Consider the following 23779-nt stretch of genomic DNA (forward strand, 5'->3'; position numbering starts at 1 on the left):
TTATCATGTCAAGAAAATACTCCTGCTAGTTATTGTACAAAATGAATGGGGCACCTATGACAGCTTTCTATTGGCAAAAACTGGAGTTGCTCTATCAAATTTTCTGTTTATGTGTTCACTTGAGAGCAATCCAGGGAAAAGCTTGGAGATGCCTTTTCCTTAGCCAGCTTCTTTTTCCTTCAGTAATTACTGAGCAGCAGCTTAACATAAATTTAGCTTTTCTGTTGCTGCAACTACTGATGTAAGTGTAGCCCACAACAGGGCACAGACTTATCATGATACATGAAGGAATAAACAAGAGAGAGTTTTGCACTTGTTTGCAGATGCTGACAAACTTATTACCCATTTAGTGTCCCACCAGGAAACATGGGCCCAGAGAGAAAAAAAGGAGGCTAAAGCACTTCACACTAAAACAATTTAGCTATATTGAGACGGATGAGAGCAATTGGAGCTGGAAGGAACAATTTTTGCTGTGCCTGCTTCCTTCTTTTCCTGAACAGAACTGCACAAAGGGTCGGATTTGTTCGCGTGGCCAAACAAAAACTCACAGAGATTTCCTTAGGTGCAGAATTGATTAAGCCTTCTCAAATAGCCTATGTTTAAGAGGCATGACCTCCAAACAGAATCACATGGGACACATTTGAGGGGCAGAAGTTCTCATTTCCATTACACCAAAAGATTCAGGACATTTACATGAAGTAACAGTAGTGATGTAAGTGAATGAAGAAAGGGGGAAAAAACAAAGAGGCTAATATTGGTTTATGTATTTATCCAGGGAAGTTACAGCCCTTTTTTGTGTTTCATGCAGGCAGCTTGTGAAGTGAGAAATACTGCCAGAAATTAAAAGAGCTAAAATCTGGATCTACCAACACTTCTTTCCTACCTGACCGCTCTCCCCTTCTCCAGAATATTGCTGCTAGAGAAAAGTAAAATGAGTGGCAAAGCTAGTTCTGCACCTTGCCTGCAAAAAGAACTCAACAAAAACCCTTTCCTATTCAATGGTTCATTTAATTAGCTGTTTCTCCCTCTCATTCTGCACCAGTTTTGGCCTAATACCTTCAGCTGGAACCTTAATATGTGAAGGCCAAGGTTGAAGAGGGCAGAGGTGAGGAGGACAGAAAGGGAAGTAAAAGAAAGAAAACTCCCTACTCACAAGCTATGCAGTCATGCCAGGAGAGGGGACGGAAGTAACACTCTTCCCCACAGGAAAACATGGACCTCTATTTTAAACATCATGTTAATCATCCTCCCTTTATTCCACACTCCCACACGACATTTTTCCAGGAAGGGAGAGATATTTACTGGTCTGCTACACAACATCACTAATTTCTGAAGCCCACCATTTACAAGCCACTTTTTAATTATTTTCATTACCAGCATAATAAAGAAAGTCTCCTGACACCTCAGAATCCTCTCACTGCTTGTCAATCAAAGCAAATCTCTTTTAACTGCAATGAAAGTCCAAGGGAAGCCTGAAGGATTCACCACAAAATCACAAAGAATTTCCTAGGAGATCCAGAGGGTATGGGTGGCCAGTACAGCAGTTCCCTAAACTCCTCTTCAATAGGAGAATATCCTCTCTCTGCGTATTACTGTCCTTTCTTAGCAATGTGGTGTAAAATATGTAATTTCTCTTGGAGCTGCATCTCAAAATCCATTAAAGCCCCTGCCCCACACCCCCCCACTCCCGCCAAAAGCCATCCTTCACCTCCCTGCTTAATTATAAAATGTTCCTGTAAATACACCATATTGATCTGCAATGTCAGACTGGATACCAGCACTCAAATTAGAGCCTTGAACTATTTTAAACACTTAGCAAATAAATAAACCTCCTCTGTGCATCTAATTCATGCAACTTGCATCTGTTTGTAGAGACTGGGCAACCAGGCAGCACCCCCCACTCACTGCAAGGGCTTTCTTAAAAGATTTCTTTGCTAGCAAACGTTTACAAATGCTATAGAGACACACAGGCAGGTGTCGGTAACACCCTACACCAAGGCTCGAGTTTTAGGAATTTGAGCTACTGTGAGAATTCAGTTCTATTCTCATTCCTTCCCTTCTCTCTTCCCAACCGCCCCCTTCCAGCCATTATCAAAATACAGTCAGGTTCTTTATTCAGGTGGGGGGAAAGACCGAGAAAAGAGGAATAAGGATGAAAGAAGAAAGGCAATGGGGCATATTTCCTTTTCCAAAAATAATAAAATTAAAAGTGTACTCACTGTTTTCCTCAAAGACTATCCAGCTGGAAATCCGAGTGATTATGAAAAACCAGGGTGGGGGAGGGGTTAGAAAACTATTTCATTTCAGCAACCAAAACAAAATTAAAAACAAGAAAGGAAATTAAAAAAAAAGGATATCCAATTGCAATTTCCCAGCAATTTCAGTCCATACAGGTGCCAATCCAACCCAACACTGCTGAACTCTCCCCTCTGGCAATTTGCTTTCTTCTTCTCTGTCCTTATTTTCTCGGTGGCTTTCAACTTTTCTGCTTAAAATTTCTGTAGTAGCAATGTTGATGGTTGCCTCCACTGAAGAGTAGTGGTTTAAAATAACAGGAAAAAAACAAAAATCCTTGAGAAGGATGAATGGTCCTTTTCCTTTCTGAAACTTTTCATTCCACTGTGGATCATTTGCCTAATTTCCTTTTTCTGAGGTTTTCTGCCTCTCTGGCTCCACTGCTCCCCATTGCTCTCTATTTGTTTTTTCTCTGGAGAGCAGAAATAACTGTATTTCCTTTTAAGCAATCCTCCATCTGCATTCTTTTAATGTAATTTTGTTGTGACACTTAGGATCCAGGTCTTGCCAGACAATTTTCTTTTTGCTCCTTCTTTGCTGCACTATCAATTATCCAATCCATGTGTCTCCACATTAGAGTGGGGATTCCCATTCTTATTTTCCTCTATACCCCCACACTCCTTTAGAGAAGAATCTCCTCTTGCATTTAAATTTTTATTCCTGTCTGTCAAAACAATAAAGTTTTAGTCTCTCTCCCCCCTCTCCAAAGATCTGATTAGATTTCCAATCACAACCCAGTGCGCAATTGGATTTTTGATTTCGGCAAGAAGCCAGCAATCCACAGCATCAGCACCCTCTCCTTGTTTCAAACTCCACGTTATATCCTTTTGCCTTCCCTCCAACTCCTCTGCATTTTCATAATTTCACATTAAATGAAATGAAGAAGAGAGGGAGTAGAGAAAGATTCAAGGCTCCCACCAGCTGTCAAGGATAAATCCATCATCTCGTTATTTTTTAAACACTTGGGATGGGTATTTTTAATGCCCACTCTCGCCTTTCCCCCCCCCCCCCACTTTTCAAAATCCTTCAGACGTTAAAACTCCCCCGATAGGGCACAAAGAAACCGAGAAGATGTGATTTGTCCTTTTAGCTGTAAATTTCAGAAGCATACTTTGCTTTTCATTTTAGCTTCCTCTCCATCTTTTGTCCAGCAGCTCTATGAATCCAGAAGCACTGAGACAGATAAACTTCTATTTCTTTGAGGAGAGAGAGAGAAAGAGAGAGAGGAAAAAGGATAAAAGCTCTCCCGTCTCTGCCTCCTTTTTCCTCCCTTTCTGTGTTTCAATGCAGGTCTGATCTCATTTCCAAGCTGAGCCTGGTGTATTTCAGATGTACAAGTTGGATTTCCCTTCTGCACGGCAGTGAGTTAGTCTCCCATCTTCTTCCACAAGCCAGTTATCTTCCCTCTTTTCTTCCTTCCTTCCTGCCTCCCTCCCTTCCAAGATGACACAGTCCCAGGAGCGCAGCCGCTTCTTTCAGCTTTTAGTTTCATCCCTGACATGCATAGCCCTTTGCACAGCCGAAACGCTTCCCTCCTCCTATGAGCTGCAGCTTGAATTCTGCCCGTGTGAGCATGTAGGGACGCATGTACGTGTATATCCAGTTCCTGACAGCTGCTGTTGTTGCTGGGAGTAGCTCCGCTTTTCAGTCGCTCTGGCTTTCTCTTACTCCCCACCTTTCAGTGGCACCCTAGGATTAGCAAATGTCCCAGGGCTGGTCGCTCTGGCTACACTCCTCCTTCTCCCCTTCCGTTCTCTCCCCTCTTCCTCTGTTGCGGTTTTCTTTTTTTTTTTTTTTTCCTTCTTTCTTTCCCCCCTCTCTCCCCTTCTTCTCTCCCCCCTTCCCTTTTTCTTTGCTTGTGATCAGTAAAATACAATTACCCAATTACCTCCCATCATCTTAGCACTGATTGGTCAATTGCATTAACACTTGATGTCAGGGAAAGGGGCCGGGAGTTGCTCCGACGTGGCATTGCTGCCACCTGCTTGACAGACTGGGAACAAACTCAGGGTTACCTTAAGAAATCTCCAAGTCAGAAAGCAGTAATTGAAAAACAAGGGATCATCTTAAGGAAAGGAATGTCAAAACTCATTTTCTTAAAAGCCTGCCTGATTCTGACAGTTCAACCAGTATTCTCAGGTTCCAGCCTAGCCGATGAGGCAGAGTAAATGACAGCAAGATGAAATGAGGTATAAAGTTGTCTGCAAAAGAAGTACAGGGCAACCAGTATTCACAGGCACCAGCTCTGGCCACCAATGTAGAGGCGCAATAGTAATATGAAACAAGGTATAAAGTTATCTTTGCAAAAACTGTAACAATTAAAATAATTTGCATTGAAAGACAATCTGTTTTCCAATTACAGAAATCAATGTTTGTTTAAAACTTGTATGCACATAAAAATTACCTAAAATTCCATTTTGGCAGCTGTTCAAGGGCAAAAGCCCTTTGAACAGCTTCAAGGTTTCAATGAGTTTAAGTTCTACCTTCAGTAAGCTGTGACAGCAATGCAGCAATGCAACATCTGGGTTCGCCTATCAAATCTGCCACAGTTTGATTAGAATGACTTCAGACATGCATTTTGGAGTTTTCTGAACTGGCTCTCTAATTTGAGTTACTGAAATACTGACATGTTTTTTGTGCTCTTACCTTCTTACCCAGGTATGTTAGATGCACTTATCTATATTACCTCAAGTGCTCAGAATTGGGCTTATGTCTTGTTTCTCTCAGGGATCTAAGTTCAATGGAAATTTTACAGAAAATTTTGTATGTGTAAGATCAGATACAATACTCACTTCATGGAAACAGAAAATGGGCGATGTATGTGCTGGCATTTGTCTCTCTTAAAATCAGAAAGATATTATTTATAGATCCAACTCCTCCATACAACCCAAAAAAAAAAAAAAGTCAGGTGCTTTAATGGTAATTATAGCAAACTTCAAATATTAAGCAGTAACTGAGTTATTCCATGCACATAGTAACATAACTAGCTCTTTGCTCAGTCCTCCCTCAAATAGTAAAGATATGTTTGGTATCCTTACTCAGGCTTCAGCTTTTGTGTGAAATTGACATATGTGAATATAAAATAAAGTGTAAGTTCTATGTCATATTAGAAGTTTTTCCAGAATTACAAAATCCATAAGCTAGCTGAATTCAGTCAAGTAACACTTACTGAATCATTAACATTGACTTTCAGATTTATTCTACTGACTCAACAGGCTTTCTGATGAGAAGGTCCTACTAGATATAAGTTAAGCAACTGGAACTGGGTGCATTTATCATCTGATCTTACTATCCCTGAAATCAGTGGAAAACACAAATTACCTGCAATGGGTGAAAGGCTGAGTGTGTAGCAATAATAAATAACCCAAACCTAGAAGTCTTTCAATTATGCTGAAAAAGTCTCTGGGTTTTTTTGAGGAAGGTTGCAAGTGTGGTAGGACATGAAGTAACAAGTTCCTTGCTGACAAGTAACAATCTTTTTCTCAGTTGGTGAGCTTATTTTGTTCCTGTCTGATTCACTGATGCTGCTGGTGTATTTTGGGTCTACAAACATCTTATGAGAGTCTTTTTCTTTTAACTATTCAAAATCCAAAAAACCACAAGGTTGCTCCTTTTCCCAGAAGGATAAAAACAAAACAGTCTAATATGTTTCCTCCACTGTTTTTTCAAGAAGTTCCTGAAAAAATTCTTGCTACTATTAAAGAATCTGTGAGTGAAAGTGAAGGTTTCTATAACTGAATTAAACAAATATACAGGTGCAGAAGATACACAATTTTGGGCATCCAATCAGAATCTAAGACAGAAAGTCTGCTGTAGCTACAGTATCTCTGTTGATTCAAAGTGATACTTATGATAGAAATATGTGCATTTTCAAATGACATCAAAGTACACATTTCCAACAGATAACTGCTTAAATATATTACATATCTTTCTATATACAAAGATAATATATTTGCTGGCATATGTGTGGCTAAACAAAAAAATATCAAAACTGCAACATGGTCTAGGCTATGATATGATCTCAAAGTTTGTTATCTTTAATACATCAATTAGGCTTTATCACCCAATAAACATAGAAGACAGTGTGATTAGTTTCTTAGAACATAACTTTAAAGCAATCTAGTTTGCAATATTTACAGGATAATATTCCATGCTACATGAAAAAGTAAGTATCCTTATACTAAACAAAATAAAAAAATATAATTGAATTTATCTGTTTTAGAAGCATATATTTCACACATGTGTGAAACCTATTTAAAATAAATATTTTGGTACTATCACAATAACTCATTTTTTAATCAAATGTTAAAAGACTATCATAACTCTGGAGAGAACTGTTACATTTTTCCTCCAGCACATTATATATTGTTGCCTTGAAACACTGATGTTTTTCTATTGCCTTCAATCTTGCCCAGTCCTGAGTATGGAAGGATAACAAGATTCAAATGTATGTACTGGCAAATATTCACATCATAAACACGAAGAACAGATTGTTATAAAGATTGCTAGATAGATTGTTTCCTTTCCAGCAGACAGGGCCAGCTACAGAGCTCTGTGTATGACTAACACTGGAAGAGAGTAGTGGAAATGACCAAACATTCACAATATTCAGTCATTTGGTGGAAGATAAATGTGGCTAAAGACTAAGAGAAAAGGATTCTGACCCTAAACAGAGGAGAAGAGAAACATTGTAATTGAATTAACAAAACCAAATTTTGACGGAAAAAACAGTAAAACAGATTGCTTTACTTAAAGTGAAAACAATTGCAACATTTTCCTAAGTCAGTTGACAGTCCCACCATCCTTTTAAATAAAAATTAGGAAATCATAAATAAAATAAATATTATTCTTTCTATTTTGTTTAGTTTTGCTGACAAGAATATGTTTGCATATGGAGAGAGTACTTGAATTCTGTTATAGCTTTCTACTTTCAAATACTTTTGACTGCACAGATCTAGGATCAAGTTTATTAATCAATTCATTAATTCAATGGATCTCCTAAAACTCTCAGACTATATAAAATATATCATATATAATCTAAAAGAAATAACGTAAATATTCTATTGTAATTGGAGCCCACAGTACATAATTTCTTGTTTATGTGATTTCACTGATTATTGTTTAATTTTTTTTTAATACAAAAAGCAGTAAAATCAGGTGCATACCATCAAAATTAGCAATTGAATGATACTGCCTTATTCATTAATTTTCATGGGCTTTTTTCCCCTGATGCTTACAGTTCTAGTGAGTTGGTTTTTTTTTTGCAAGTAATTTCTACTGGGTCATAGCAGCTTGGAAGAAGTAAAAGAAAAGATATCTTCCTCCCAGGAAAATCTAGATAAAACCACAGCATGTGATTTTGGCACAGAGATGTGTACCTGACTGTTCAATAAACTAATCTCTTCATAATATCATAATAACAACTGTTTCTGATAAAGATGGAACTGAATGGTGGGGTTTCTTGTTTACATTTGAAGGGAGCCACATTCTCAAAACTTACATATATTTATTGCATGTTTCTTGTGCAGTTGGGTAAATAAGACAAATTTAGAATTGTTGTACATTTGTACAAATTTTCATCTTCCATGCTAACCATCCATGACTGAAAACAGCCTGCTGTTTGGAGAGACTTTCTAGAATTTCTTCTTATGGAACGGAATCACTTGTTGTCAAATTTTCTGTTATGCAGAGACAAAACCATTTCCCCAAGCTGTTCAAGAGACCTAATGTTATCCTGGGCTGCACCAGGCAAAGCATTGCCAACAGGTGGAGGGAGGTGATTCCTCCCCTCTGCTCAGCCCCAGAGAGGTCACACCTGGAGTGCTGTGTCCAGATCTGAGCTGCTCACCACAAGAGAGACATGGACAGAATGGATAGTCCAACAAGGCAGTATAAGGACAACATATTGGATCATTTTCCCGTGGGCAAAGGTTGGAAGAACTGAGACTCTTTAGCCTGGAGAACAGGAGGCTTGGTGGAATCTTATTAATGTCTACATGTGCATGAAGGAAGGGTGCAAAGGGGACAGAGACGAGACAGTGATGCCCAGTGACAGAACCACAGGCAATGGGCACACACTGAAACACCAGAGGTTCCCTCTGAATATCATGAAACATTTTTTACTATGACACTAAGAGCACTGGCACAGGTTGCCCAGGGAGGTTGTGGAGTCTTCCCCCCCATGGTAATATTCAGAAGCCATCTGGACACGACACCAAGCAACTTGCTCCAGGTGAACCTGCTTGAGCAGTTGGGATAGGCTATCTGACCTTAGAAGGTCCCTTCCACCCTCCAGTATTCTATGATTCTGCAATTTAACAGTCCATAGAAGTATTTACATAAAAGGAAAATAAGAAACCTCATATTTAACTGGTAAAAATATTTTTTCTAAAGTGCTCTTAGATTCTCATTTACTGTGGGCTTATGAGAGTTATGTGCTTAGCATTCAACTCTGCACTAGCTGAGGGTCTCTTTTGTTTTCTAAAATGAATTATGCTTTGAGGAAAAAAAATGTGAGGAAGAAAAAAGGTAAACGTTTCCTAATTCAGGTCTTGGAATTGTGTTGCAATTCTGAGTAGGACATATAAATTTCAAGGGTTTTCACCATATAGCTGTTCTGAGAATAGTACCCAAATCCTGTGATTTTCTTATGCTACTAATTTAAGGCTTAGAATTTGGATTGAGAAGAATTCTCTCCTTTCTAGGACTGAGCATCATTGACATTAAGCTGTCATGAATTCATTCCATAGGGAGGAATTACTCCTTTCATTTCAATGGACCATCTCCAGATTAATGCAGGTGTAAATGAGAATAGAGCATTCTTTATTTTATATCCATGGCCCATTTAATATGTACTTGGTTTTCGAAACCACACAATTATATAATCATTGAGATTGGAAAAAGTTAGTAGAGTAAAAAAGAGGGACAGTTTCTTTTAAATTAAATTTTTGAGAATGAAAATTTAAGAATATAGACAACTAGATTTGGGCAGGAATGATACATCAGTTTGAAAATAATATCTTTATAGTGTGACAGCCTTTTTTCCCTCAGTGAATATTAAATAGCAAAAATATGATACTTTGACACAGAGATGAATGTATCAGACATGCTAATTTCTTCTCCTGTGGAGTTATTGTGACTGGAAAATACAATTTCCACATATTGAGAATTAAATCCTAACCACATATACTTCAAAACTTTAATGAGGGACAACCTAGCAGCCGTATTTTCCCACCTTGTCCTTATGCTTAGCATTTATTTAAAGTGAAATTCTGATACAGGGAAAAGATTTACAATTTAACTTCTGAGCCAAAGAAAAGGTAACATCCAAGATCTCTAAATTTTCATCACAACAAGCAGGATGGTTTGCTTTAACCATGCAAAGAAAGTTACAGCTTTCAATAAATTGGGGAGGAAAATAAATGTTGCATAGAGAGGGAAAATTGTCAAAGAGGAGAAAATAAGAAAATTTTGTGGCATAAATAACATTTCCAAAGCAGATAAATTTAATTTTCAAGATCTCTTTTCAGGTACATATAAAATAAATTACTTCAGCATCTTCTATTCCTATGTCCAATATAGGGAATCATCTGTACATGAGAAAATATTTTCACTTCATCCTCATTTGTCAATATGAAAAAACCCTGTACCTACATAGCAATTTTTTTTTCTACTCCCTTTTCCTTTTTTTTTTTTTCTCCTCAAGTACTAATGGCTCATCCTTGGCTACCAGTAAACAACCTAAGCTTTTTTTTTTCCAGATTTGTCTAAATTCAAATGGATTTAAATACTAAAATGCACATTATATAAGGACCTGATTTCTTACCGTTGGTGCTTGTAGGACTGCTGCTAGTGATGTGGGCATCAAAAGTGTTATAGCCAGGACTCACTGGAATTGTATTTCCAGAGTCTTTGCATGATCTCAAGATGGGCTGTTTGACTCTCTCCACACCTGCCTCTCTACCTGTAAAATGGAAATAATACTTACTGCATGTGTTAAACAGGAAGGACTCACCTTTATTTGGGGACTGTAAAGTCTTCCAGTAGTGTCTGTGCATGACCCAACCCCATAATCACCACATGATGTGCACTACACCAGGCAAGGCAGATTGGAAAATATAAGGTAGCAAATAGGGTAAAAAAGTCATCCCTCTAAATAATTATAATTCTTTTCTGTACCCTAGCAGTCAATACCTGATATCAAATAAATTAAGATGCCTGAGTGTGTTATAGTATAAATGTAAATTGACAGATGTTGGCATAAACTAGAAGGATGTGAAGTCAGAAAACAATTTAGGACCTAGAAATGAACAAAGGCAAGAAGTACTGTATTTATACTCACTAATGTTCTGAACTATGGTATAGGTTACTTAAAACAATTACTCTTCACCTTTAATTTCTCTGAATTTTCTCATCAGGTGCTCAGCTCTCCCTTCTATCTCCACAAACACATTAAAACTTTACATCATTTAAAGGGCATATGAAACACCTAATCATCTTTCAGTATGACCTTAGAGAGATGGATGAAACACTACAAGACAATGCTGAGCCTCTTGAAACTCTTTTGGAATTGACTGGGTTACTGCCACTCTAGAACAGACCAACAGCCTGCCTAGTCCGCTGTATTGTCATTTCTAAAAAGAAGACAAGATTGTTCCATAACTTTCGCTTCACAAAGCACTATAAGCAGAAGAACAGCCAAGACCAATTTTCATTGGAGTTGCACTTAAGCCCTGGAAATGTTACAAGTGGAAAAGATAACTCTTAATTTTGGAGACAATGAGAGGAAACAGGTTTAATACAAATAAACTTCTTTGTCCCCATCAGGGCCGGATCCTTTGAAAAGTTCTTAAAAAATCTGTGGTTGAGAACTTTTCTCATTCTTTATTTACCCCATATTAGACACCCTAATAAGAAGAAATGCCATCAGTCACAAGTGGTGATTGTGATGGCAAGAATAATGATTATTTAAAGAATATTTCTTTTCTTAAAAAATATTTTAAATATTCCAATTACTATTTTATTTTTATTGTATTAATAAACAATATTTTCTTCTTAATTATTTTTTATTCAGTGATAATTTAGGCTAAATTAGTTTTCCTACAAACTCTCTGAATTTCATTCCCAGGTGGAATGGTACTAAATATTAAATCAATACTAAGTATTAAATCAATACTCACCTTACTGAATCACATCTGATCTTCAAGGTCTTGGGAAGAGTTTCTTGTTAAAACGATTACTTCTGGTGATGAACAGGATAAAACACCTGTAAGGGATGTAACATTGTTTTAAGATGCACATCATGATAATTATAGATTGTTTGTGTGTGGGGAAAAAAGCAAAGGAACCACAAGATGTGATGCACAGAAGTCTGGATTTGATCCAGAGTTATACTAAATGTTTTTTGGTTTTTCAGACCTTCTATTTCTCTCTCCTTGCACTTTTCTCCTAGCTTAGATTGAGGCTGCATTTCCTTTAAATTTTATTTCCTTTACACTCCTTTGTGCATGTCAGTGGAAGTATAAAATATAAAAAAATCTATAAGAGATAAGGAGCACCACTAGCTTCAAAAATCACAGTACTGATAGTCTCTGAACAATAAGAAGGGCTAATATTAAAAAAATTAGAATAAGAGGCTGAAGACAAATTTCCAAAAGTTCGTCAAAACTTAATGGAAAACACATTTTGTAAAAATCAGGAGGTCAAGGGAAATGACCTTTCACTTAAAATGTTTCACGTGGGCCTTATTTTCAAAAGCAGCACAGCAATATTTGCTAAATCCAGCTCTAGTTAAAATGTGTTCTCCAAAGATGAGCCAACTACAATGAGTCATCACTTTTGGAAAACACATTTAGTAACTCCATCCATGAAGGCATAGAATTGGAAGCAGGAATTAACCATCTATAATACTAAAGTAGATACAGTACATTTTACTAGCATTTCATTTCTGGAAGAGAAATGTAGAAGAAAATATTAGGTTCAAAGAAAAATTTTAATGCAATCTCTCAAAAAGATTGAGGTTGCAAAAGCTGTTTCAATTTCATATTAAAATATGTCCCAAGAAATATGATAATTAAAGACAAATCAGTTTGGTTTTTTTATTTAATTCTCCTGCCCTCAGGTTTTTTAGGAAAATAAATACAAACAAAAAAGAAATCTATACCTTGTTATTTATTGATATGAAAACAATCAATATGTGGTTTCAATGTGGTCTTCCTTACAGAATTGTTGTCCCTTAGCATTTTTTTGAGAATTGACATAGCTATTGAAAATCACAGAATGGTATGTAAATTGCTGTTTCTTTTCCTGCATGACTACTGCAGATAGAAGAATCAAAAATTGTTTTGTTTCTGCCTTTTTTTGAGATACATAACCTATGTACATGATGTTTATCATGAAAAATGGAAATGTCTAGATGCTTTAATGTTTGAATGTAATTGACATGGAGGTTTTATAGTTAGAAATATTTAAGGAATAGCTATTTATATAAAAGAATATTCCAAAATGTGTGAGAAATAATTGACAAAATTTAGATATATATTTGAAAATAAACTATATTTTGGATACTAAAAAGTATATATTTTTAGAGAGATTGATGCAGCTTGGTCCTTGAACTCGATAATTTAGGATTTTTTGTTTGTTTGTAGGCAGAGCAGCATTGGCATTGTTCCTATTAAATTAAGGTGTTTAAGATCAAAAATTCTTAAATTCTTATTGCTCACACAAGAATTTGCACTTGCTGAAATTCTTCACTTTAAAATTTTCTGAGCAACATCAGAGCATCACAAAACCTGACTTTATTCTGCAAACAAAGTCTCTAAAAGATATTCTAAAAAGTGCTTAAATGTGTGGATTTGGAAAATTCTGTGATTTACAGATTTTGTCTAAGTGCATTAATCAGCTAACTCCCATATGTTTTCATCTTTAGAAGCCTTCCAGAAAAGAATACTAATTTTTTGTTTCCTAATATAACAGAAATTAATACATGCTAAATGTTTAAGGTCCATGAGTAACCTTGCAGGTAGTCAGCAGCATCCAGGTCAGTTTAATCATACTGATATTGATAACTACCCCATTTTTGGAAAGACTTAATTTCTATTCCTTATTTCTTTTGAGCAGAAGAAAACGAGCAGCTTGTCACTATGGTATTAGGTGGGAGGCAGTGCATGGCAAGATATGAGTCAGTCATTAAGCCTGCTGGTCAGTTAAAAAAACCCTAAAAACTCAAAACAAATTGCAGCTTGTCATAATTACTGGGGCAATTCTATGCAGAGAGAATATGCATTAGGCAATTTATTCACAGATGGGAATTTATTTCCAGAATATGCTAATACTAAGACAGGGGATACATTTGAGATACCTCTTCTGTACCTTGCTGCAAAAAAACTTCAAATACCTGCATTTTATATATTCCCACTTTAGCAAACTGATTGATGTTTTTTCTCTGGGCTAGTTCTGTATTATACCAATGCCCATGCTTGGGATTTGATTCTCTAAGATATTTAAGTGGGATATTTATAGGGCAACCATGCTGATGAAGACCTTATATGCTAAGCTCTAGAATGACAAGAATTTCTGCTTTGGTTAAATGAGAGCAAGTATATAAATATACCTCAGCCCTTTGTCACAAATGTGTGTGGGAGAGGCACATTAGGCGAGGTGCTAGAAGTGAGGGGAAGCTCTAACTACTTGCAGCTATGACACATTATTATTCATTGCATGGCATGTCACTCAGACTGTCATAATGCACAGCAGAGAGCATGCACCTTATCAGTGCTGAACAGCACTGAGGGGCTGCAGAAGCACAGGTCATTTGGGGAAAATACCTCTGTAACAATCCAGGCACAAGTTTGCTGCTCTTTGCGAAATGGATCTGGCAACACAAGCAAAGGGATCATCAACTGGTTACTATCAACAAAATTCATCCATTACAAATGGAGACATATCTAAAAGGGCTTCCTGAGGTGGTCAGAATTCTCTATGCAAAGTAGCCATTAAATATTATCCAACAAGATATATCATCAGTCTTGGAGAAAGTGATCTGAACAAAGAACAGGTAAAATGCTCTAGAAGTTGCATGGGTACCAACGTCAGCACAGTGCTTTGCATTGAGGAAGAAAGGTTAACAAGAGAAGGTAGAATCTGCAGGGTCAGAGAAAGCACATATACAAAACCTAAAATCACCCAGGAAGAATGAAAATAAATAAGTCAGCAAAGGAAATCGGATATAGGCATCAGGTTCAAACACACACACAAAAAACAAATGAGTCACTTAGACAAAGAAGGCAATCTTAATTTCTTGAATATGAAATTATCAATTTATAGATATAAAAAATCAAACTTAGTTTTTATGTATTTGAAAATTAGCTTTTATGAACAAAAATCTAAGTTTTTTTCTGACAAGAATTTGCTTCCTTGAGTATTTGCAAACAATGAAATCACAATGTGCAAGTTTATTTTTCAGGCCCATCTTTAAAATGATTGCAATATTGAGATAACTTCTTCAATTTTTCTGCTTCCTTCTGTTTTCTTTTCCCATACACATTAGCAGTCTCTGTTTAGAGATTTTGGTTTTGGTTGACTTTAAAGTCAGGCTTTAGCAGAAATTCAGAGAATGCTCAAACAGACTTACCAGGTCATAAAACATTACTGCAGTGTGTTGCAACCAACCTTGTGAGAGACTTTCAGGCAGCTGGTATCAGCACTTCCAAACATTATCTATACTTGACTCATTATATTTATTTCAGAATACACTTGATAATATGATAAAAATCGTATGGTAATTTTCCTTGTTAGACCATGAGTTTGAGCAGTAATGATTGAGGTGAAGTGCATTTCCAAGGAAACTATTAAGAGCAACTAATTATCATGCTCCTCTATCAAGAATACCAATTTGTTAGTAGCATTTTAGTATTTATCTATCTATGAAACCCTGTAAACTTATTACCTTTCAATTAAGAAAACACCCACACATTAAGTTGTACTGATGCAGGTCTTTTTATGGCAGTGTGTCTACAATCCATATATAGGAATCATCTCACAGACCCACAAAGCATACCAGCCTCAAAACTTCTGGTAGGTGTTTTGCAATAATTACCACACAGTACTTTCACATCAACAGCGAGAATTGGGATTTGTGTTCAATTTCTTTCAAAATTTCAGTAGGTAAAAGACAATACTGTCACCATCATGTCACCATCTTTCTTTATCATTATTCAAAAGACATTGATGACAAAGGACCTGAACAAAACTTTCTAACTTGATCAGGAGCTTAATGGTCTAAGCAGTACAAAACATGTTCCTCATTGTCTGACCATTTCCAAACTCACTGAACAATTTTAGAACAACAGTAAGCAAGCAATTTAGAACAACATGGCTGAGGGCAAAGGTGATATGGGAAGGTCAGGATGAATATAAAAATGAAAACTAGAAAGGATTTATGTATTCATATTTTCATTAAAAAGTCAATTTCTTTCAATAAGCACTGCACCATGTATAATTAATTTTTCATAAGATTCAGAATTGTTATCTGACGACTTTCGCCAAACTTTTTATAAAAACTACCTCATCTTTACACTTATATTGAACAACCAGGGAAGTTAAAGACAAAGAAGAGAGGAAATATACTGTTGCAGAATGTGATACTCTTCCTAGAACGTTCTTGGTTTGGGTTTTGTTGCTGTTCTCTTTTGGTTTGTTTTGTTTGTTTTTTTGGGGTTTTTTCCCAATAATATTTACAAGGGACAAATTAAATTACAGAGCTATTACTTTGGAAGGGAAGGGGTCATCCAGTCCAGTGTCCTGCTTCAAATATATCTGATTAGAATGAGTATCTCAAGGCACATCCAGCAGAGACATGCAACACCTACAAGAGCCCACAATGTCTCTGGCATATCTTACCTGTTTTCTAACCATCCCAGAGTTTTAGGGATTTTCCCCCTATTATTAATATGAAAACTGGGAGCTACGGTGAGAAGGAATTGCTTAGGAATATTGTCTATGCTTTCCTGGGAGCTGAATTCAGCATTACAATGCTGGTAGTTGTTGTATATTGAATAGGAACCTACTGCATGGTCTCAGAGGAATAAATGGCACCCATTCTGCTAATCTAGGCACTAGAAATATTTCACAAAATATTATACCTTTAAAAGTAGAATGAAAATATTGAAAAGGCAACCTTAAAACCGGAACAGCAGGATCAAGGTATTAAGAATGATGAGAGAACACTTGTATCCCCAGTACCTCAACAAGTTTATTAGCTAAAGAAGTGATGATCTTTATGCAAGATTGTCAACAGGGCATTATGGGACATCTGGTTTTATTCTCTGAGTTTTATTGATATCCTGCTGTTGCTTGTGATACTCTGGTGTGCTGGATTTATTCACTATTGAAAATAAAGTTAGAATGAATTATCCAACACAAAAATGTTCATCTCAAGTCCCAGTCTTTCAAATAAATAAAGTATAACTAATATAGATAACTTTTACCCAAATATGTCAGAAGCAGCTGTATTTTCCATTTCAAATTACATTGGATCATTCCAGATGAAACTGGTCTACTTTAAACTACATAAATTTATAGTGTTTTTAGATATGGCATATCTTTCTGAATTTTTAGAAGCCAGACTAAAAAGACATTTCATGAAAATGTGGCAAGTTTGAAAATCTTGATAAAAAGTATATAAAGGTTTTTCTAATACTCTGATATGTAAGTCTACGTAAAATATTTAATCAAAATAAAATTATATAAAATACAATATTTAGTCATATGTAATTTTAGGATATGAATATACTAAGGAAGAGAATTACAGAGATTATAAAAAGAACCTGCTTTTGAATGATACTTGAGAAAACTGTAAATGCATAAGACAGTTTGACCACTATGTTTGTGGTCAAACATAGTGGATGTCCATTGAAATGGGAGGCCAAATGTGCACCAAGGGTTTATTCTCAGATATTTCTAATGATTACCAGCCAGATCCTACTGGACCTGCTCAAGCAATGTATACACAATGACTTTGTCAGAATTACCTTCATAAGAAAAGCTGAATTGCAGGGCCAGAGGTTGGACTTGAGTGACCCCTGTGAGTTCTTTCCAACTCAGAATATTCTATGATTCTATTTTTTTATTTTCACCTTTATAAAATGACTGTCAGCTATTCTTGTTTTATAATACCTAAGTATGTGTGTATGCATACACTTATCTCGTCTGCCCCACACAAGCAGAGTAAAAATAATTTTGTGTGAATTTATAGCTGTAAATAGTAACCTAGAGGAAATAACCTGGACATACTGAAAAAATTTAACATATCATATGAGGATAGTGAAGTCTAAATTATCAGAAGACATGAAAAATCAACTGGGGATCAGCACATATGTTGAGTTTTTCCTGACAACTGTCATTCTTATGCCAAAGTTCAGACAAGCAATGGAGATGTCTCACTCTGACAGTCTTCCTCTGCTCCTGCCAGCACTATCAAAGCATCAAGGCCTCTGAAACAAAACCAACTGATAAAAAAAATAGAGAAAAAGGAGACCAAATTTTTTCCTTATAATCTCATTACCTGTTCACAACAACTGTGTATTGTTAAGAAGGTTTATGTAACAGTTTCATCAAGGAACTTTGTACAGATGTTGATAAAGGTGACACTGATGCAGCAGAATGCACTTCTGGCTGTGGATACCTTTCTTCCATGTATATAGGACATGACACCAGACTTCTGAAAGACTGTCTGGGAGATTGCAGAGAGATGTTTTGACCTATGCCTACTGTGTTGCATATGAGTTATACTAAATAGGTCATTTAAGGAGTTAGGATACATTGTCAACAACTCTTAAAACATCCGTCAGTAATAATTAAAAGAAATTAATATGAAGTCTTAAAAAAAACCAAGAGTGATTTCTATTTTTTATTCCTCAAAAATAAAAATTTTAACTGTAAAAGACAGTCCTGTATCTCCTCCAGAACACAGCTAAAAGGAGAAAATAAGCAAGACTAACTTGCAGACTTATTATTATAAATCATTCTTGGCACCTGTATGAGTTAAAGCAAAAATGTAGCTTAATTTACAGCAAAAGAAGAAAACTGGAGGAGTAGGGGGAATAAAATTACTAGCTTTAAGAATATGTAACCACAACTTTCTTCAAACTGCACAGTAACCTTGATTGTGATTCTACTTCCAAAATGTTCAAATCATCAAACAGAAATAAACGAACTTGTATGTTCCCCATTTCAGGTAAATTCAGCAATACCTGAGTCAACTCTTGATTTTCTCCTTGCTTTCAATAACCACTCTAATAATACTCAAATCTGTTGCTATGTAATTTCACTTCACAGTGGTGAAGTGGAAAGAGTGGTTGCACACTGACTTTTTTCCAAACATTTGTATTTGTATGACCTTAAATTAAAAAGAACATATTTTATGCCTGCATTTGACAGACTTTTTTTAAATACTGATTCATGCAAATCAATTCAACCTTGAATAATTCTCAAGATACTAGAAAAGTACAAGACAAAATGAAGAAATTCTAATGTCACTCAGTTTGCCACAAATAGCCATCTTGCCACTAGAATTGGAGTAAAACCTTTGATTTTCACACATCTACTTGTTGGACTTGCCATGCTTTAATTGTCTGTAAGAAGTAAGCACCAGGGGGAAAAGTCAATTGATATCCCTTAACAAATAATTCTGTATATTTAGCTCAGAGTGATTTTGTGAAATTCTTGCACTTACTTCTCACAGACTGGCTCCCACATAACCATAAACAGTTTGTTTGCATCTTGAAAGTCACTGTCATAATTTTAAGCCATCACTTAAATTAATTTATTTTATTAGAGTTTCTGTTTCAGGAAAACAACTCATTTCTGCAATCTATGGGAAAATCACTGCTGCTTTGTATTCTGAAGGTCTGAAGACAGGCTGTAAATAGCAGAAATATTATTAATATTTTCAAGTGTTAGCAGTAGTACAAACCAGTCTGTTTGCCATTTCAAAACTAAGAACAGGTTTGTACTTTAAATGCCACTACAAAAGAAACACTACAATTTGGAAATTAATTAATTTTATGAGGTTTGAATGTAAAAATAATCTTCACCTTGAATCTAGAAGTCATCTATCCCATTTTATATTTAGAAAATTAGTTCCTTTAAACAAGTAATATTTTTACTGCTCTACCTTCTCTCACAAGTTAGACTGTCACCCTTTTTGATAAGCACTCTACATTGTTCAGGAAGAATTTAGTAATAGATATTCTACTGCCTTATGGTCCAATATTTCAGTGTCTATATTAGAATGAGATTTCCATTAACAACATGGAAAAATGTGTCACAGTATAAATCCATATCCTACAGAAACCATATCCAATATTAACCAACACATCCTGCGCACATTCAGCATGGATTGCCTTTGTTTGCCACAACTTTTTATGCGCTGAAAAATTTTACTATTCCCCCACTTCCATACCTCATTCTTCTCTTCTTTTCAGTGTCACTTGTTTCAATTCTTTCTGAAATGCCAGTTTTTCTAGACCTTCTTTCTCCTCATTGCCAAGATATGTAATAGCTCAATAGCTCCTTTTTGAAGCTGAATTTCAAATTCCATTAAAACCCTCAGAAATCCAAAGCAAAAACACTGCATACAAGATCAATGTGCCTTTTGTTCTGAAATTATTTTTCTCAAAATTGCTTTTAATAGAAAGAAAATTAGATAAAATTTTAATTTATTTTGACACCTGTGTACTTTTTCTTTTTGATTTTGAATTTTAAAGGATTAGCTGTAAGATCATACCCATGCATGCATTCTTAATTTTGTCTTTCAAAGTCAAAGGTTAAAATACAAACTCTTAAAATAACCTCAAAATCCTAATTATTAAAAGATACACAATCTGCCCTTAGGAAATAACTTTTTCATATAACATTGCCAGGATTGCCATGTACACATTTAAAAACTACTTGTGAAAGTGTCAATCAGTTTATAAGTGTTTTGTCCATATCATCAAGTACTTCTGGGTTGTTTTCTGCATCATATGTTTTCTGCATCGCTTTGTGAGATTCAGTATTAAGTGACTCCCAAATCATTCTAGTAACACAGCTATTATTTGCTATTCAGATGATTCTGTCTGTACTTAACATTATGATTTTTCATCCAGTTTTTGTTTGGTTGGTTTCCATTATTTTTTCCCATTTGAAGCTTCTGTATTAAACACACTAGGGTGTCTTAGAAGGATGAAAGACCACATGCCACTTTAATCCCACTTGCTTAAATTCACATCATCTGAACAATCCATTCCAGATACCCATATTTCTAGATTTTTGTAATTTAGATCAGCAATTTAGGACACAGAGAAAAAAACCCAATAAATAGTACAGCAAAAAATGAAGATGGAAAAATGTCACAGTGTGTGACTCAGAGTGATGATTTTCAACTGTTCCTTCTACATTTGAAATGAGACAAAGTTGATGCATGACAAGGTACAAACAACTATTGCATGCAGTGATGTCTCTGTCATTCCCACGAAATGCCTGTGTGGGTTTTATTAGGAGAGAAAAAACTACCCTCTGAAAATATCTTTAAGTATATTGCTGGGTTTAATAAGAGCATTAGTGCTGAGTACCATCCTACAGTGCTTTTTCAGCTTTTACACTATATGACTTTTTTAATCTTACATAGTATGAAGACCACATACTCCCTGTAACTGAATTTTAATGAGTAAAATGTCTCTGGAGAGAAAGTGAAAAATAAAAATTCTGTTACTCAACTTATCACATCATCACTGATCATAAAACAACTCAAAAACCTGTGTAACATTTAGGCCATACTATCTGAATAGGCATATATAGAAAAATTGTATGTTACACTGACACTTTGATATTTTTGGTAAGGGAGGCTACATCTCTACTTATATGTGACTGAATCCAATCTGTTTTCCATTTTGCAGATTTCTTTTAAGAATGAATTATAGAAAACAAGTGTATTCCTGTAAACTTAACCATTTTAGGCTGTTCTGGGAAGTTGCAAAAACATTCTGACGTGTGCGCTTGCTGAGTGCTTGACATAAGGCAGCAAGGAGCACTTCCCAAAAAAAAGCACAGAGGAAAAAGAATTCTAAATACCATATGTTCTATGCCATTCTCAAATCCATTAGGTTTTAAACAGAAACTTTTGGTACCTACAATTCTAATCAATAAATTAATTGCAAAATAATTGAGTTCATCTCAATGAATTTTTTAATAATATTTCAACCAGTAGTCAAAACTTTGTAAATGTCAACCTATAAATCAGAGGTCGAACAGGGTCTTGAGAGCTCTGGTATTCAAAAATACCCCACAGCTTTGCATCCAAGGCTTGCACTTGGAAACCTCTCAGTGTTCCACTAAGTCCAAGATTTCTTGAACTCCTTGAATGAGTCATTTAGCCTTGTTTGGTTTCAGTCCTTTCTCCTTTTGATGGATTTGCAACTGTAAATAAATTCTTTCAGGATTCCTGTTTCTTCAGTTAATGCAGTAATGCTAACATGACAGAGGCTTTTTAACTAAGAAGGAAAGCTTTTCTTCGGCTATTAGAAACCTTATTCTAAGTTTTACATTTTCTTGCATTTTATATACAATTAAACTAATACACTGCAGAGTTTTAATACTGTGTGAGTCACACCTAATTGCAAATGTACACTCACTTTTGGATGATCCAGTCCAAACACAACGAGACACTTATGTTCATAGCAGCTCTGTTTCATATTGAGAAGGATTTATAAGGAAAATATTCACATTAATTGAATTTCCACATCAAAAAATCCCCACCGAACACCAATAAACCCACCCACCTCTCTCCAAAAAAATTCAAAACCAAAAAACTCTAAACATAAGTGCCCAAACAACAAAAAAATAAAAAAACAAAAAAAACCCCAAACAAACAAAAAAACCCCTGCAATCCTTAAAAAGGATTATTAATTATCTCAGTGAAAGGTACTTAGATTCTGAAGTTCTAAAAAAATTTCCATGAGAATTTGTTAATTTTCTAGTTTTAGGATGATCTGTTTTTTCTTTAATTTAAACAGTAGAGTAATGAAGACAACTGTCTGCCATGTACTGAAGCCAGCTGTATGCTGAACACAGTTTGTATTTCAGTAACCACACCATACTCCTGCTGTCAAAGATCTTAATTCATAGGGATATATACAGTACAAAATACAGTGGTGTAGAAACCTACCAGAAGGCCTAGCAACCATTTATAAACCACTCAACTTTTACTTGAGGATTTAAAATAGTCTATGGCTCCTGTGTGAAGCTTTGCACAGTGACTATTTCATCTGCTAAGATACAGCGGACCTCCTATAGATAAGTTAGCAGCAAGCTATATGTAGAATAACTCCTATATCGGAGTGATAAGTAAATCAACTAATTATAGTCTAATATTTACTGACCACACCTAGAACATCTCATTAGGCAAGGGATATTTATGTCTTTCAGAATCATCTCTCTGAAGCTTCACAACAGTCAGGTCCTAATCACCTAACTTCCAGGACACTTTTCTGATCTTGCCCATGCATTGCTGTTTATCAGAAGTATTGTGTTTCAATTTCACTGTAGTATGACAAGAAGAATAAATTAATAAGCACCAACTAAATCTCATTATGGAACTGTTAACTCCCCACAGTCTGCAACATTTCAACAACTAAGTCAGAAAGCCAAATTTACCACCTTAACATGCAATAATTTCACTCTTCAACCCCTTGAAAACCATCCCTAATTAGACAAAATAAGCAGTGATAAGCTTGGGGGACAGAAAAATCAAGTAAATTGTTAATAAAATTTTAGTATTTTAACTTAATCTATTAACTGGGTAACTTGAGATATTTTTATTTTCTTCTTTAATTAAAAGATATTTTGTTCTATACCATGAAGAGACTAATATTTAAAATAGTACTGCTTATGAAAATACTAGATCTGAAACTCCATTGTTTTAAGAAAAGCAATTTCACTATGAAATTGCTGAAATATTCCAGAGGATCTAAATACTTAACTGACAAATCCAGTTGCCTTCATGATCAGCTACCTGAAACATCTTATGTCCAGTAAAGTTTCTTTAGTGAATTATGTTGACATGCTTTCTATTGTACTAATTAACTGATGGATAGCAGGAAAAAAAGCAAATAGCAGTGGAAGAGATTCAAGAAACTTCTACATTTACAGAGGCAAAAAAACACCATCAAATTTTGGCAAAAGCTAATGAAATTTAGCATCAAGTTACAGATTAAAAGCCAAAGGTTTTTTTTTCTATTCAGTGCTCCAAGGAAAAATCAGTCAGCATTAAAACTCTATTCTTGTTGCTGAATCTGCATGCATAGGAGTGAACATGACTCATTCATCGTTAAAGTACAGATGGACAGGCTATCATAAGTGATTTTTTTAAACTTTGTGAAATCTATCTCAGCAACCATTAATAATAGCTACTAGGCATATTTACTTGGGATCACCAGGTCACAAAGGG

At 35.5% G+C, this 23779-nt stretch overlaps 1 protein-coding gene across 9 annotated transcripts in view; it reads right to left on the bottom strand.

Moving 5' to 3' along the window:
• LRRC4C (leucine rich repeat containing 4C) overlaps positions 1-23779 on the bottom strand; it is a 484097-nt gene that overhangs the window by 86361 nt on the left and 373957 nt on the right. For 6 of the 9 annotated variants that reach the window (XM_036385102.2, XM_036385097.2, XM_036385100.2 and 3 more), the window contains 2 exons: positions 11475-11560; positions 10121-10258 (listed from right to left, as the gene is read on the bottom strand). The gene's annotated coding sequence lies outside the window, so the exon portion shown is untranslated. Of the gene's footprint in view, positions 1-2219; positions 4073-10120; positions 10259-11474; positions 11561-23779 lie in introns of those variants that run through there. The other 3 variants (XM_036385103.2, XM_036385104.2, XM_036385099.2) reach the window with 1 other exon arrangement.

Source organism: Molothrus ater, chromosome 6 (assembly GCF_012460135.2).
Source record: "Molothrus ater isolate BHLD 08-10-18 breed brown headed cowbird chromosome 6, BPBGC_Mater_1.1, whole genome shotgun sequence".
NCBI classification, from domain to species: domain Eukaryota; kingdom Metazoa; phylum Chordata; class Aves; order Passeriformes; family Icteridae; genus Molothrus; species Molothrus ater.